Here is a 13,407-nt window from a genome sequence, read left to right on the forward strand (position 1 = left end):
TTAATGTCCGAACTATCAAAATATAATGTTAATGATCCCGTATGGTTAATGGCGTAAACGTAAAAAATAAAAAAAAAAGTCCCAAAATGCTGCTTTTTTGTCACATTTTATTAAAAAAATTTTTTATAAAAAATTATCTAAAAGTTTTATATATGCAAATGTGGTATCGATAAAAAGTACAGATAATGATGCAAAAAATTTGCCCTCATACCGCCCTATATACGGAAAAATGAAAAAGTTATAGGTGGTCAAAATAGATGACTGATTTTGTACAAAAAGTTTAAGATTTTTTTTAAGCGGTATAAAAATATAAAAGTATCTAGCCATGGGTATAATTTTAATCGTATTGGCCCACAGAATAAAGAACACATGTCATTGTTACGGTAAAGTGTAAAGTGTGACAACAAAACCCTCCAAAATATGGTTTTCATAAAAATTTCCTCCCTTTTTGGGGTTTGTCGTACATTTTATGGTAAAATGAGAGGTTTTATTACAAAGTACAATTGGTCTCGCAAAAAACAAGCCCTTATATGGGTCTGTAGATGGAAATTTAAAAGAGTTATGGATTTTAGAAGGCGAGGAGGAAAAAAACGAAAACTCAAAAATAAAATTGGCCTGGTCCTTAACCCCTTAAGAACCCGGGGTTTTCCGTTTTTGCATTTTCGTTTTTTCCTCCTTACCTTTAAAAAATCATAACTCTTTCAATCTTTCAACTAAAAATCCAGATGATGTCTTATTTTTTGCGCCACCAATTCTACTTTGTAATGACGTCAGTCATTTTACCCAAAAATCTACAGCGAAACGGAAAAAAAAATCTATGTGAGACAAAATTGAAAAAAAAACACACCATTTTGTAACTTTTGGGGGCTTCCGTTTCAGCACAGTACATTTTTTGGTAAAAATGACACCTTCTTTTTATTCTGTAAGTCCATACGATTAAAATTATGTAGGTTTGGCAGGTTCCGCATATGGGGCGGTATGAGGGCTAATTTTTTGCGCCGTGATCTGAAGTTTTTAGCGGTACCATTTTTGCAGTGATAGGACTTATTGATCGCTGTTTAGTCATTTTTTTATGATATAAAAAGTGACCAAAAATGCACTATTTTGGACTTTCATATTTTTTTGGCGCGCACGCATTGACTGTGCGGTTTAATTAATGATATATTTTTATAATTCGGACATTTCCGCGCGCAGCGATACCACATATGTTAATTTTTATTTACACAGTTTTTTTTATGGGAAAAGGGGGGTGATTCAAACTTTGAATAGGGGTGGGGTTAAATGATCTTTATTCACTTTTTTTTTCAGTGTTATAGCTCACATAGGGACCTATAACACTGCACACACTGATCTTTCACATTGATCACTGGTTTCTCATAAGAAACCAGTGATCGATGAATTTGCCGCTTGACTGCTCATGCCTGGATCTCAGGCACTGAGCAGTCATTCGGCGATCGGACTGCGAGAAGGCAGGTAGGGACCCTCCAGCTGTCCTGTAAGCTGTTCGGGATGCTGAGATTTCACCGTGGCTATCCCAAAAAGCTCCCTGAGCTAACCGGCATGGTTTCACTTTCATTTTAGACGCGGCGTTCAACTTTGAACGCCGCGTCTAAAGGGTTAATAGCACGCGGCAGCATGATCAATGCCGCGCGCTATTAGCCACGGGTCCCGGCCGTTGTTAGAGGCCGGGCCCGACCCGCTATGATGCGGGGCCACGCCGTTGCCCCGCGTTATAGATTGGGAGCGGACTCAGGGTGTACAGGTATGCCCTGGGTCCTTAACAGGTTAAGGTTAAAATGGGCTTGGTCCTTAAGGGGTTATGAGTCTCCTCTGTCCTCCACTCGTTACCTGTATTAATGGCACCGGTTTGAAATTGTTAGTATAAATACACCTGTCCATAACCTCAAACAGTCACACTCCAAACTCCACTATGACCAAGACCAAAGAGCTGTCCAAGGACACCAGAAACAAAATTGTAAACCTGCACCAGGCTGGGAAGACTGAATATGCAATAGGCAAGCAGCTTGGTGTGAAGAAATCCACTGTGAGAGCAATTATTAGAAAATGGAAGACATACAAGACCACTGATGATCTCCCTCGGTCTGGGGCTCCATGCAAGATCTCACCCCGTGGTGTAAAAATGATCACAACAAGCGTGAGCAAAAAAAACAGAACCACACGGGGGGACCTAGTGAATGCAGAGAGCTGGGACCAAAGTAACAAAGGCTACCATCAGTAACACACTACGCCACCAGGGACTCAAATCATGCAGTGCCAGACGTGTCCCCCTGCTTAAGCCAGTACATGTCCGGGGCCATCTGAAGTTTGGTGGAAAGCATTTGAATGATTCAGAAGAGGATTGGGAGGATGTCATATGGTCAGATGAAACTAAAGTAGAACTTTTTGGTAAAAACACAACTTGTCGTGTTTGGAGGAGAAAGAATGCTGAGTTGCATGCAAAGAACATCTACTGTGAAGCATGGGGGGTGGAAACATCATGATTTGGGGCTGTAAAGGAAAGAATGAATGGGGCCATGTATTGTGAGATTTTGAAAACCTCCTTCCATCAGCAAGGGCATTGAAGATGAAACTGGCTGGGTCTTTCAGCATGACAATGATCCCAAACACACCGCCTGGGCAACAAAGGAGTGGCTTCGTAAGAAGCATTCCAAGGTCCTGGAGTGGCCTAGCCACTCTCCAGATCTCAACCCCATAGAAAACCTTTGGAGGGAATTGAAGGTCCATGTTGCCCAGTGACAGCCCTAAAACATCACTGCTCTGGAGAAGATCTGCATGGAGGAATGGGCCAAAATACCAGCAACAGTGTGTGTGAAAACCTTGTGAAGACTTACAGAAAACGTTTTACCTCTGTCATTGCCAACAAAGGGTATATAACAAAGTATTGAGATTAACTTTTGTTATTGACCAAATACTTATTTTCCACCATATTTTGCAAATAAATTCTTTAAAAATCACAAAATGTGACTTTATGGATTTTTTTTCTCAATGTTTCTCATAGTTGAGAAATACCTATGATGAAAATTACAGGCCTCTCATCTTTTTAAGAGGGAGAACTTGCACAATTGGTGGCTGACTAAATCATTTTTTTGCCCCACTGTATATGTAGAATGGGGGAGCTGGGAGCTGAGGAGACATGTCACTTTTCAGAAGGTTTGGAAATGCTCTTGTTCCACAACCTATGACTCTAGCTCCCCTGTACCTCATCCAACTTCAGCCACCCCCACCTTCATAGGGTAAAAATAGCAACAGTTGTTTACCCCTCCGCATTCATCTTTCAGATTGAGTAATGTTGTTAGCAAGGGCTCAAGTCCTGCAGGAATGCATGGGAATGGAATTCCTGCACTTTTTGCACAGCAGGGACACTCTTCCCATTAGAAGGAGTCCTGCAGGACAAGCCCTTGAGTTAAAATCTTGAGTGAGTTCCCCAACTTTTTTTCCCAGGACTTGACCCCTGTTGTTAGCCCTAATTGCCTAAACAAACGATTTTCTATATGTTTACACTGTGTTATATCTGCCTTAAGCGGCAGTATGCTCAATTTTCATTCAGCTTTTACTGCCTGGTTTGTAAATAGTTGAGTTCATTCCTTAATACTACCCCTGTACCCACTCTTCTCTCCCCCCTCCTAACTCCAACATCAGCCCCCCCCCCCTTGTCCCCTATTCTTTCCTTAGCTATTTCCCAGTGCAAGACTTCAAACTTCTTAGACCTCCTGAAATTATAATTCCTCACAGGTACCTGAATTGTCTAATGATCTAGGCCTGTGTGCCACCTTTCTGAATTTGTACCATTTTCAATTTTTGTATGACATGCATTACATGACTTATGTTAGGGATGTCCCTATATCGATACAAGTATCGGTATCGGGGCAGATACCAAGTATTTGCATGGTATCGGGGGGTTATTTAATGTCTCCGATACCAAATCCGATACCTGCTGCAGTGCGGCGTCCTCCCGTCAAATGCCCCGCTCCGCTGCCTTGTTCTCCCGTACGCATCATGGCGTCCCATGGAGGAGCATGTGACACACACGTCACTTCACCTTCTCCACTGCACCCAGTGTAACGCTATGGAGGAAGCAGAATGACGTCTATGTCCCATGCTCATCCATAGGACGACATGGTGCAGATGGTAGAATGGGGCAGCAGAGTGGCAACCCCCGACAGAGGACAGCCGCAAGTGAACAACCCCCAGGGGCACTACCGAGGGTGTGGTGGTGGGGCCTGCTGTCTATAAGGGGGAGGGCAGCTGTCTACAAGGGGGAGGGCAGCTGTCTACAAGGGGGGCTGCTGTCTACAAGGGGGGCTGCTGTCTACAAGAGGGGGCTACTGTCTACAAGGGAGGGAAGCTGTCTACAAGGGGGGCTGTTGTCTACATGTGGGGCTGCTGTCTACAAGGGGGGCTACTGTCTACAAGGGGGGGGCTGCTGTCTATAAGGTAGATAGTGCAGGTGACCTGGTTTCTACTGCTGCTCACCATGTGAACATCAGCGCAATCGCCTAGGAGACATCGGACATGGTGCAGATGGGAGAACGGGGCAGTGGAGTGGCGACAGAGGACAGCCGCAAGTGAACAACTCCCAGAGGCACTACCAAGGGTGTGGTAGTGGGGGCTGCTGTCTACAAGGGGGGAGGGCAGCTGTTTACAAGGGGGAGGGCAGCTGTCTACAAGGTGGGGCAGTTGTCCACAAGGGGGGCTGCTGTCTACAAGGGGGGGCTGCTGTCTACAAGGGGGGACTGCTGTCTACAAGGGGGGCTGCTGTCTACAAGGGGGGGGAGCTGTCTACAAGGGGGCTGTTGTCTACAAGGGGGGCTACTGTCTACAAGGGGGGCTGCTGTCTACAAAGGGGGGCTACTGTCTTCAAGGGGGGCTGCTGTCTACAAGGGGGGGCTGCTGTCTACAACGGGGGGTCTGCTGTCTACAAGGGGGGGTCTGCTGTCTACAAGGGGGGCCTGCTGTCTACAAAGGGGGGCTGCTGTCTACAAGGGGGGGCACTGTCTACAAGGTTGCGCTATCTACAGGCTGTGGTCTACGGGGGCTGCTACTAATGTCTGCATGGGGGCTGTCTGCAACAATCTATACTACCTACAAGGGGATAGTACCTACTATTAAAGGCAATTTTATAGCAGAGTCACCTGCACTAACTTGAATTTATAGGTAGTTAGTGCAGGTGACCTGGTTTCTACCCATCAGCGCAATCGCCTAGGAGACATCGGTCTCGCCGCCAATGCAAATTCCCTGTTCTACCCAATGGAAAAAAGAGAAGTCTTTGCTCATACTACAGCAACCTGCCTCCATTGTACACAACAAGGAACCCACATATCATCACGGTAAGCAGCGACAGAAACCGGGTTACCCTTGTGTCAGATTACCTTTAAAAAAATAAAATAAAAGTACTCGTAAGTGGTCTCGGCAAGTACTAGAATTAAAGTATTGGTACTCGTACTCGGTCTTAACAAAAAATGGTATTGGGACATTCCTAACTTATGTGATTGCTTGTTTTCTGTTGTTTAAAATATAAAAAAAATATCAATAAAATCAAGATTAAAAAAAAAATAATAATAATAATTTAAAAATGTATTAAAAAAAAAACCAGCTCTGACCTGTCAAGGCATAAAATTTACATGACTCCTAAAGCTGCCTTGTGATATCTGGCACCTAAATGTTAGTAGCAGATCCCTGGTATTCTGTAAGTTGCATGGTCAGGCTTCCATGGATCTGACTTGTTTTATTTTGCACATTCCATATAAGATGCTCAAATATGTCAGCATCAAATCAAACCAACCTATAATTTTACTGTGTTTATCCAGAGAAAGGCAAAGGACTCTTAAGACTGTTATTCATAGGATGCCAGTTTCCCCATTCAGATTCATAGGATGCCAGTTTCCCCATTTTAGGGGAACAAGTCCTGTCTGACTTAATATGACAATGAGAATCAATCCCTGGATCAACAACCCATTCCATGAAATTGACTGTGTTACTGTATGTTTGTCTCTTGTGAGATTTTGGTATGTTTATATCTGTATATTTCGATTTTTTTTCTTTTCAAATATATCCTGAACATGAAGATGCAACATGAAATGTATTTTAAGACTCAATGTATCATCCTCAATCCAGAGAAGATCATATCAAGTACTTTCCAAAAAGTATTTGAAGCATTATAATGTTTCTAGACAAAATACATCTGCAAAAGTCTATTTAAAGGGGTTCTCCGGTGCTTACACATCTTTTCCCCCATCCAAAGGATAGGGGATAAGATGCCTCATCGCGGGAGTCCCGCCGCTGGGGACCCCCGGGATCATGCACGCGGCACCCCGTTTGTAATCAGGCGCCCACCGGGCCGGCGGCGTGTGATGTCACGCCTCCGCCCCCGTGTGACGTCATGCTCCGCCCCTCAATGCAAGGCTAACGGAGGGGGCGTGACAGCTATCACGCCCCCTCCCGTAGGTTTGCATTGAGGGGCGGAGCGTGACGTCACCCGGGGGCGGAGGCATGACGTCACACGCCTCCGGCCCGGTGGTCGCCTGTAATCAGTCCCGGAGCGAACACGCTCCGGGGACTGATTACAAACGGGGTGCCGCGTGCATGATCCCGGGTGTCCCCAGCGGCGGGACTCCCACGATCAGCCATCTTATCCCCTATCCTTTGGATAGGGGAAAAGATGTGTAAGCACCGGAGAACCCCTTTAAGTATCTAAACAAACTACAAATACATTTAAAGGGGTACTTTGTTTGAAACATCTTATCTCCTATCCAAAGGAGATAGGTTTGCTCCATGCGCGGGATGACAGGGAACGCCACACCAGAGATCACTGGGGTCCCCAGCAGCAGGACCCCCACGATCAAACATCTTATCCCCTATCCTTTGCATAGGGGATAAGATGTTTCCAGCAGAAAACCCCTTTTAAGTGGTACTCCGGTGCTTACACATCTTATCCCCTATCCAAAGAATAGGGGATAAGATGCCTGATCACGGGAGTCCTGCAGCTGGGGACGCCCGCAATCATGCACGCGGCACCCCGTTTGTAATCAGTGCCCGGAGCGTGTTCACTCCGCCCCTCAATGCAAGCCTACGGGAGGGGGCATGATTCCTATCACGCCCCCTCCCGTAGGCTTGCATTGAGGGGCGGAGCGTGACGTCACACAGGGGCGGGGGCGTGACGTCACACGCCGCCGGCTCTGCGGTTGAGCGTAATCAGACCTGGAGCGAACACGCTCCGGGGACTGATTACAAACGGGGTGCCGCGTGCATGATCGCGGGCGTCCCCAGTCGCGGGACTCCTGCGATCAGGCATCTTATCCCCTATTCTTTGGATAGGGGATAAGATGTGTAAGCACCGGAGTACCCCTTTAAGGTTGAGGCAGCACTTACCAGATAAAATGTCAGTTGATCTGTGAGTGCTGATGTGTGTAATTGACTGTGAGTGCTGGCTGCTGATAGCAACCGTCCCTCACTGTCTATGAATCGAGTGCAGCTCCTGCATTATAGACTCACTGCACTACATGACATACATATACAACTTGGTGCACTAAGTACCAGGTGGTTGTCAGATGTCGCAAATGGGTTGAATAAAAAAGGTTACCTACTCCCTCACCTGATTGTCATTCCATTGATTGAAAACACCTAACAAATTTCATGTTCAAATTATCTGCTAATTATAAAGGTTCAAACACTTTTGCCACTTTGTTCACATACTTTTGGACCATTTTTCTCTTTATTTACTTTTAGGACTTCTGTGAAAATATGATGTAGTTTTAGGTAGATCTGCTCTAGTGAAGACTATGGGTAATGTTGGGGTCGATCACCTATAAGGCATGTGAAGAAGAAAATAGTAACAGCTCTTGATCTCCACTCTTTCACACCTGTGCACGGACTCACCAGCAGCAATAAGCAAAGCTCAATAAACAGAATTCTTTCGAAAGGTAGCAATCAGGCCTTGCCCTAAATCCATCCCCTGTTTCCCTAAGTTCATCCCCTGTGTCCAGTAGGAACATCCAGAAGATCTCACAATTAAGCAATTTATGTTTAAAATCTCCACCTTATACATGATTTCACTCTTTCAATGCCCACAACCTTGATTCCAATATATGGTGGGGTACAAGGCAACCACATAACAGGTGACCCAAGTATACAGATATTCCCAATTCATAACCTCCATGATCCACTGAACGTGTTTAGAATGTGGGGTACAAGAGTGTATGGCTAAAACATGTAGGCAATTCAAAATGCATTTATATGACAATTACCTTTTGTTCTTAGTCGTATATCACAGGCAAAATGTGCAAAATGAAAAGTTACATTACATTTAATACCTTCTCAGTTGTGTATTTGGCCTTATGTTATATTTGTAGATGCTAATGTTTCTGCAAATGTCATGCCGTAAATGTAATGCTAGAATAACTACCTTATTACTGTTACATTATGTGCTCCAGCCGCACATGCTGGCCGTGAGCGCATGGTCCCGTTACCTGCTGCTGGCGGCGGGACTGGGACTCGCATCATGGGACGCACCCGCATGCGAGCCACAGTCCATCACTCACCTGGTGCTTCACCTGCTCCAGCTTCTGCCTCCCTGCTCCAGCACGCATGTCCCCGTCACCTAGGGAGCGCTCACGCCGGAGTTTTAAGATTTAAAGGGCCAGTGCCCTCATTAGTGTAATTCACCTCTGGCTCATTGATAAATTCCTCCACCCTGCTCATTTCCCTGCCCGATCTTTGTTCCCTTGAGCCTGAGAGAAAGCATTCCTGTTATTGCCTTGCTGTGTATTTGATCCTTTTGCTCTGTGAACTAACCTTGCTCTTCTGCAGCCTGCCCTGACCGTCTGCTATCCTGACTATGAGCTGCCTTATCCCTCCTGTGCCTTGCATCTCCTCAGCCGCCTGTGTGGTTGAGCCATGAAAGGGGTAGCGACCTGGGTGCTGCCTGCCGCAGCAAGTCCATCCCGTTTTGCGGCGGGCTCTAGTGAAAACCAGCGACACCTTAGACTCCACTCCCTGGTACGGTCCGAGTCATCTACCACACAGGTCCAACGGATCCACTACCATCAGTGCTCCAGTCTTCTGAAACGTGAGTGTTACAATTACCTTAAAGGGGTACTCCACCCCTAGACATCTAAGATAAGATGTCTAAACGCAGGGGTCCCGCCGCTGTGGACCCCCCGCAATATAACATGTGGCACCCACCTGTTTCTTCTCCGGAAGGGCTGGATGGCGGTCACGCCCCCTCCCATAGACTTGCATTGAGGGGACAGGGCGTGTCGTCACATAGGGGCGGAGTCGTGATGTTACGAACTTCCGTTCCCGTGGTTGGGACCCAGACCCTCCAGTGCTTCCGGAGCAGAAACAGGTGGGTGCTGCATGCTATATTGCGGGGGTCCCCAGCGGCGAGACCCCCGCGATGTCTAGGGGTGGAGTACTCCTTTAAGTTGAGGGTATTGAGAGAGTGATATCACACATACAATGTGGGGATCATAGACATACATTGCATAATTTTGTTGCTACTGGAGACATGTCAACCACAAGGAATGAATTTGAGATAAGACCTGATTTAAATCCAGAGAAAAAATCCTTTTTGTATTACTATTGGTGTAGGTATAACAATGACTTGCGCAATACATGCTTTGTAGTGTTGGTACGTATAATAATAAAGACCCAGCTGTATAATGATATTAGCTGGGTACTGCTTGTAATATACATATTAAAGGTGCACCGAAATGGAAATTTCAGAACCGAAACAAAACCGAAATTAAAAAAAAAATGTTCGGCCGAAACCGATACCGAAACCGAAAATGACTTCTCCCCGTCTTCTGGTAAAATGCAGTGCTCCGCTCTCCATCCTCCGGGAGGGGGGATGAGGGGGCGTGGCTTCAACTCGGGCTCTGCCCTCGCTCCTCCCCGCTCTCTCTTCAGCATTTTTCACCCATCACCGCCTCTACTATTTAACTAAGGTAAGATTGTACTGCAGTAATTGAAAACAATAGCAAACCTGCTATTGGCTATTTCAAAATGCAATAGCCAATCGCAGGTTGGCTATTGGACCCGCCCACTATCTGCAGAGGAGCAGACCTGAAGGAGAACTTACTCCTTCAGCAGGCAGAGGGCGGGTCCAAAAGCCAACCTGCGATTGGCTATTGCATTTTGAAATAGCCAATAGCAGGTTTTTCTATTTTGTAAATGGTATACGGGAAGCGGAGCTTGCAGAGGCCCCGGAGCAGCCCTGGAGCGGATCGGCCAGTGGGACATGGTGAGTTGGGATGGTCTTGGGAATGGGGTGGTGTGGGGGAGCAGAGTTACCTCTGCAGTGCCTCAGACATCCAGGCTGGAATCAAGTCAAAAGACAGCTGCCGGCTGCAAGATTATGCTGCCGGGAGCTGATTGTAAGCACGGGAAATAAATGTATTAGAGGTGCGGGGCAGGCCTGAAGGTATTTCGCTGTGCCGATCCCCCCCACTCCCTCCTTCATTTTCAATGTGGCCATCTATACCTGCACTGTACGGGAGAATTTTCGCCACTCGCACAGGTCAGTCTGAGTGACAGCAAGTGGCGGGGGCTTCAGATTGGTGGGCACTGGCAGTGTTTGTAACTTGAGCTGTGGGCGGGCAGGGGAGGTGGGTCATTATCGGCAAATTTTTTGTTGTTTCGGCATTTCCCCAAAATAGCTATTTTCCGACGATATGTATCGGCCGCCGATATATCGGTGCATCCCTAATACATATATCATCATCCACATTACAATGTATTTGTGCTTACCATATAGGCAAAGAAGAACAAGCTCATGAGGTTGCAGTCCAAAAATATTAAAAAAATGTTTATTAAGGCATACATATGTAAAATCAGTACAAAAGATCCATAAAACTGTCTGACTGATGAATTTCGGACATTTCGTGTCAGTCACTTTTTATGGATCTTTTGTACTGATTAAACATCTGTATGCTTCAAAACATTTTTTTTTATATTTTTGGGCTTCAACCTAGTGTGCTGGATCTTCATTGACTTTCTGTATTCTTGTACTGTGCTCCGACTTACTGAGCTCCGAGGCGGGGATCAGTATCACAAATACAGGTTTGGTGAGCTGAAGAGCTGTGCCTTTGTGTGCTTTCTCCCTCAGGTCCCTTTACTTGGTTAATGTATTTTGTTTAACAACACCATATGTAAGAAGATGTATTCATTGTGGGTATTACAGTCTATGTTTTGTATGTTGCCATCATTCTTCTAACGTCACGTTATAAGCTATACGCTTGTTATACGCTATAATTAAAGGGGTTACAAAGATTATTTCTTTCAAATGCCACATCCGCTCTGTCTCCAGGTTGGGTGTGGTTCTGCAACACAGTTCCATTGAAGTGAATGGAGCCAAGTTGTAATATTACACCCAAAGTGGAGACAGACAGGGAGTGATCTTTGAAAAAAATTACGTCTATTTAAGTATTCCTGTATAACCCCTTTAAGGGTTCTTAGACCCGAACAGTGTCAGATGCCCTGTATTGTTGTACTGAACAATAATTATAAAGGAGAACTATAGCGCACAAAAAATGTATCCCTTATATAGGGATAGGGTATAAGTTTTAGATCGCTGGGACCCCCCACGATCTCCTGCATTAGACGCCGAGTCTGCCTGGGAACGGGGCGTGTCGACCCCCCCACACGAAGCAGCGGATGACATGCTTTCTCCATGCATCTCTATGGGAGAGCCGGAGATACAGCGATCGGCTATCTCAGGCTCTCCCATAAAGATACATGGAGGGGGCATGTCGGCCGCCGCTTCGTGCTGGGGTTGACACGCTCCATTGCTGGGGAGAACCGGGATCCTGTGCAGGAGATAGAAGGGGATCCCAGTGGTCAGACCCCCCCATGATTTAAAACTTATCCCCTACCCTTTGGATAGGGGATACATTTTTGTGCATGATAGTTCTCTTTTAATGAAGAAGACATTTTAACAGCATGCCTAACTGCTGGACATCCTGTTTATAAGGCATGTCAGGTATATGCATATGGGCTTCCCTGCTTCAGGGGAACTGGCAGAGGCTTTGAGTGACTGCTTCAGCTGAGCAAAGGGAGCATACAACACAGATAATGAGAGTTGGTGTATTCTTGCAATACATGATCAATGTAAGAGCAGGGCACTCCTTCCAGAAGCCAGGAACAGGGTGTTCACAAAATGCTTTTATTCCAGCAGAGGATGCTTCATGGAGTGTTACTGTGTCCAGGTGCAAAGAGGAAAAGGGTACTTACTGTGACCACAAAAAAGGAAGGCTGTAATCACTTTGAAAAGAGGGCCATAAGGTGCTCACATGTGGGAGCATGGGAAGATAAGCTCCTGGAATGTACTGTAAATGCAATACAGTGATCCCTCAACTTACAATGGCCTCAACATACAATAGTTTCAACATACAATGGTCTTTTCTGGACCATTGTAACTTGAAACCAGACTCAACATACAATGTACAGACAGTCCAGATCTGTGAAACATGTCAATGGCTGGAAGAACTGACCAATCAGAATGGGCATTTACACCTGTATTACTGAAGCGCATGCACTGACTGGTGTCTGGTAGCGCCCCCTACAGTACAGGGAGATATTACATGTTCTGTACTACTCTTTACCTGTATGACTGAAGTGTATGCACTGACTGGTGTCTGGTAGCGCCCCCTACAGTATAGGGAGGTATTACATGTTCTGTACTCTTTACCTGTGCCAGGGTTAGCTGCTCCTTTGGACACCAGGTAAGGGCGGCTACGTTTTGCGTTTACTGTATAGGATCCTGAAGATGCTCCTGTCCTCTATATAGACCAGTCTTTCCCAACCAGGGTGCCTCCAGCTGTTGCAAAACTACAACTCCCAGCATGCCTGGACAGCCTTCGACTGTCCATGCATGCTGGGAGTTGTAGTTTTGCAACAGCTGGAGCCACCCTGGATGGAAAACACTGACATAGACAGTGATTTAAAGCTCCCAGCAGATCTTTATTACTTTTATATATAAGGATTTGCTTTATCTGTATTAGTTATCTACTTATTTTTCTTTAATCCTCACTTTTTCCTATTTTTGGATGACATTTGCGGGGCTTCAGAACTAATTACCAGGTTTCCATAGAGTTATGGTCTCAACATACAATAATTTCAACACACAATGGTCGTCCTGGAACCAATTAATATTGTAACTTGAGGGACCACTGTACTTGGTGCATGAATCATATGTTTGTTTTGAATGCCTTTTGCTTCTTTTTTGTTTTTGACATTATATATATATATATATATATATACATATTTACATGTTGTAACACTGAATCGAACATCAAACAAGTAAATTGTTACAGTGATAAAATAGTAGAAATAATGCATGAAGCAAATGGTGCACAGAGAATTGTATATCTAGAATGAAACAATCGTTTT

General features: G+C 45.4%; 1 protein-coding gene across 4 annotated transcripts in view; it reads right to left on the reverse strand.

Moving 5' to 3' along the window:
- Window positions 1–13,407, reverse strand: part of PDE5A (phosphodiesterase 5A) — a 352,640-nt gene that overhangs the window by 313,369 nt on the left and 25,864 nt on the right. Inside the window, exon 3 of one of the 4 annotated variants that reach the window (XM_056565912.1) lies at window positions 8,812–9,078. The exons of the other annotated variants lie outside the window; for them this stretch is intronic. The gene's annotated coding sequence lies outside the window, so the exon portion shown is untranslated. The remainder of the gene's footprint in view (window positions 1–8,811; window positions 9,079–13,407) is intronic. 4 annotated transcript variants of the gene reach the window in all.

This window comes from Hyla sarda, chromosome 1 (genome assembly GCF_029499605.1).
Source record: "Hyla sarda isolate aHylSar1 chromosome 1, aHylSar1.hap1, whole genome shotgun sequence".
NCBI classification, from domain to species: Eukaryota; Metazoa; Chordata; class Amphibia; order Anura; family Hylidae; genus Hyla; species Hyla sarda.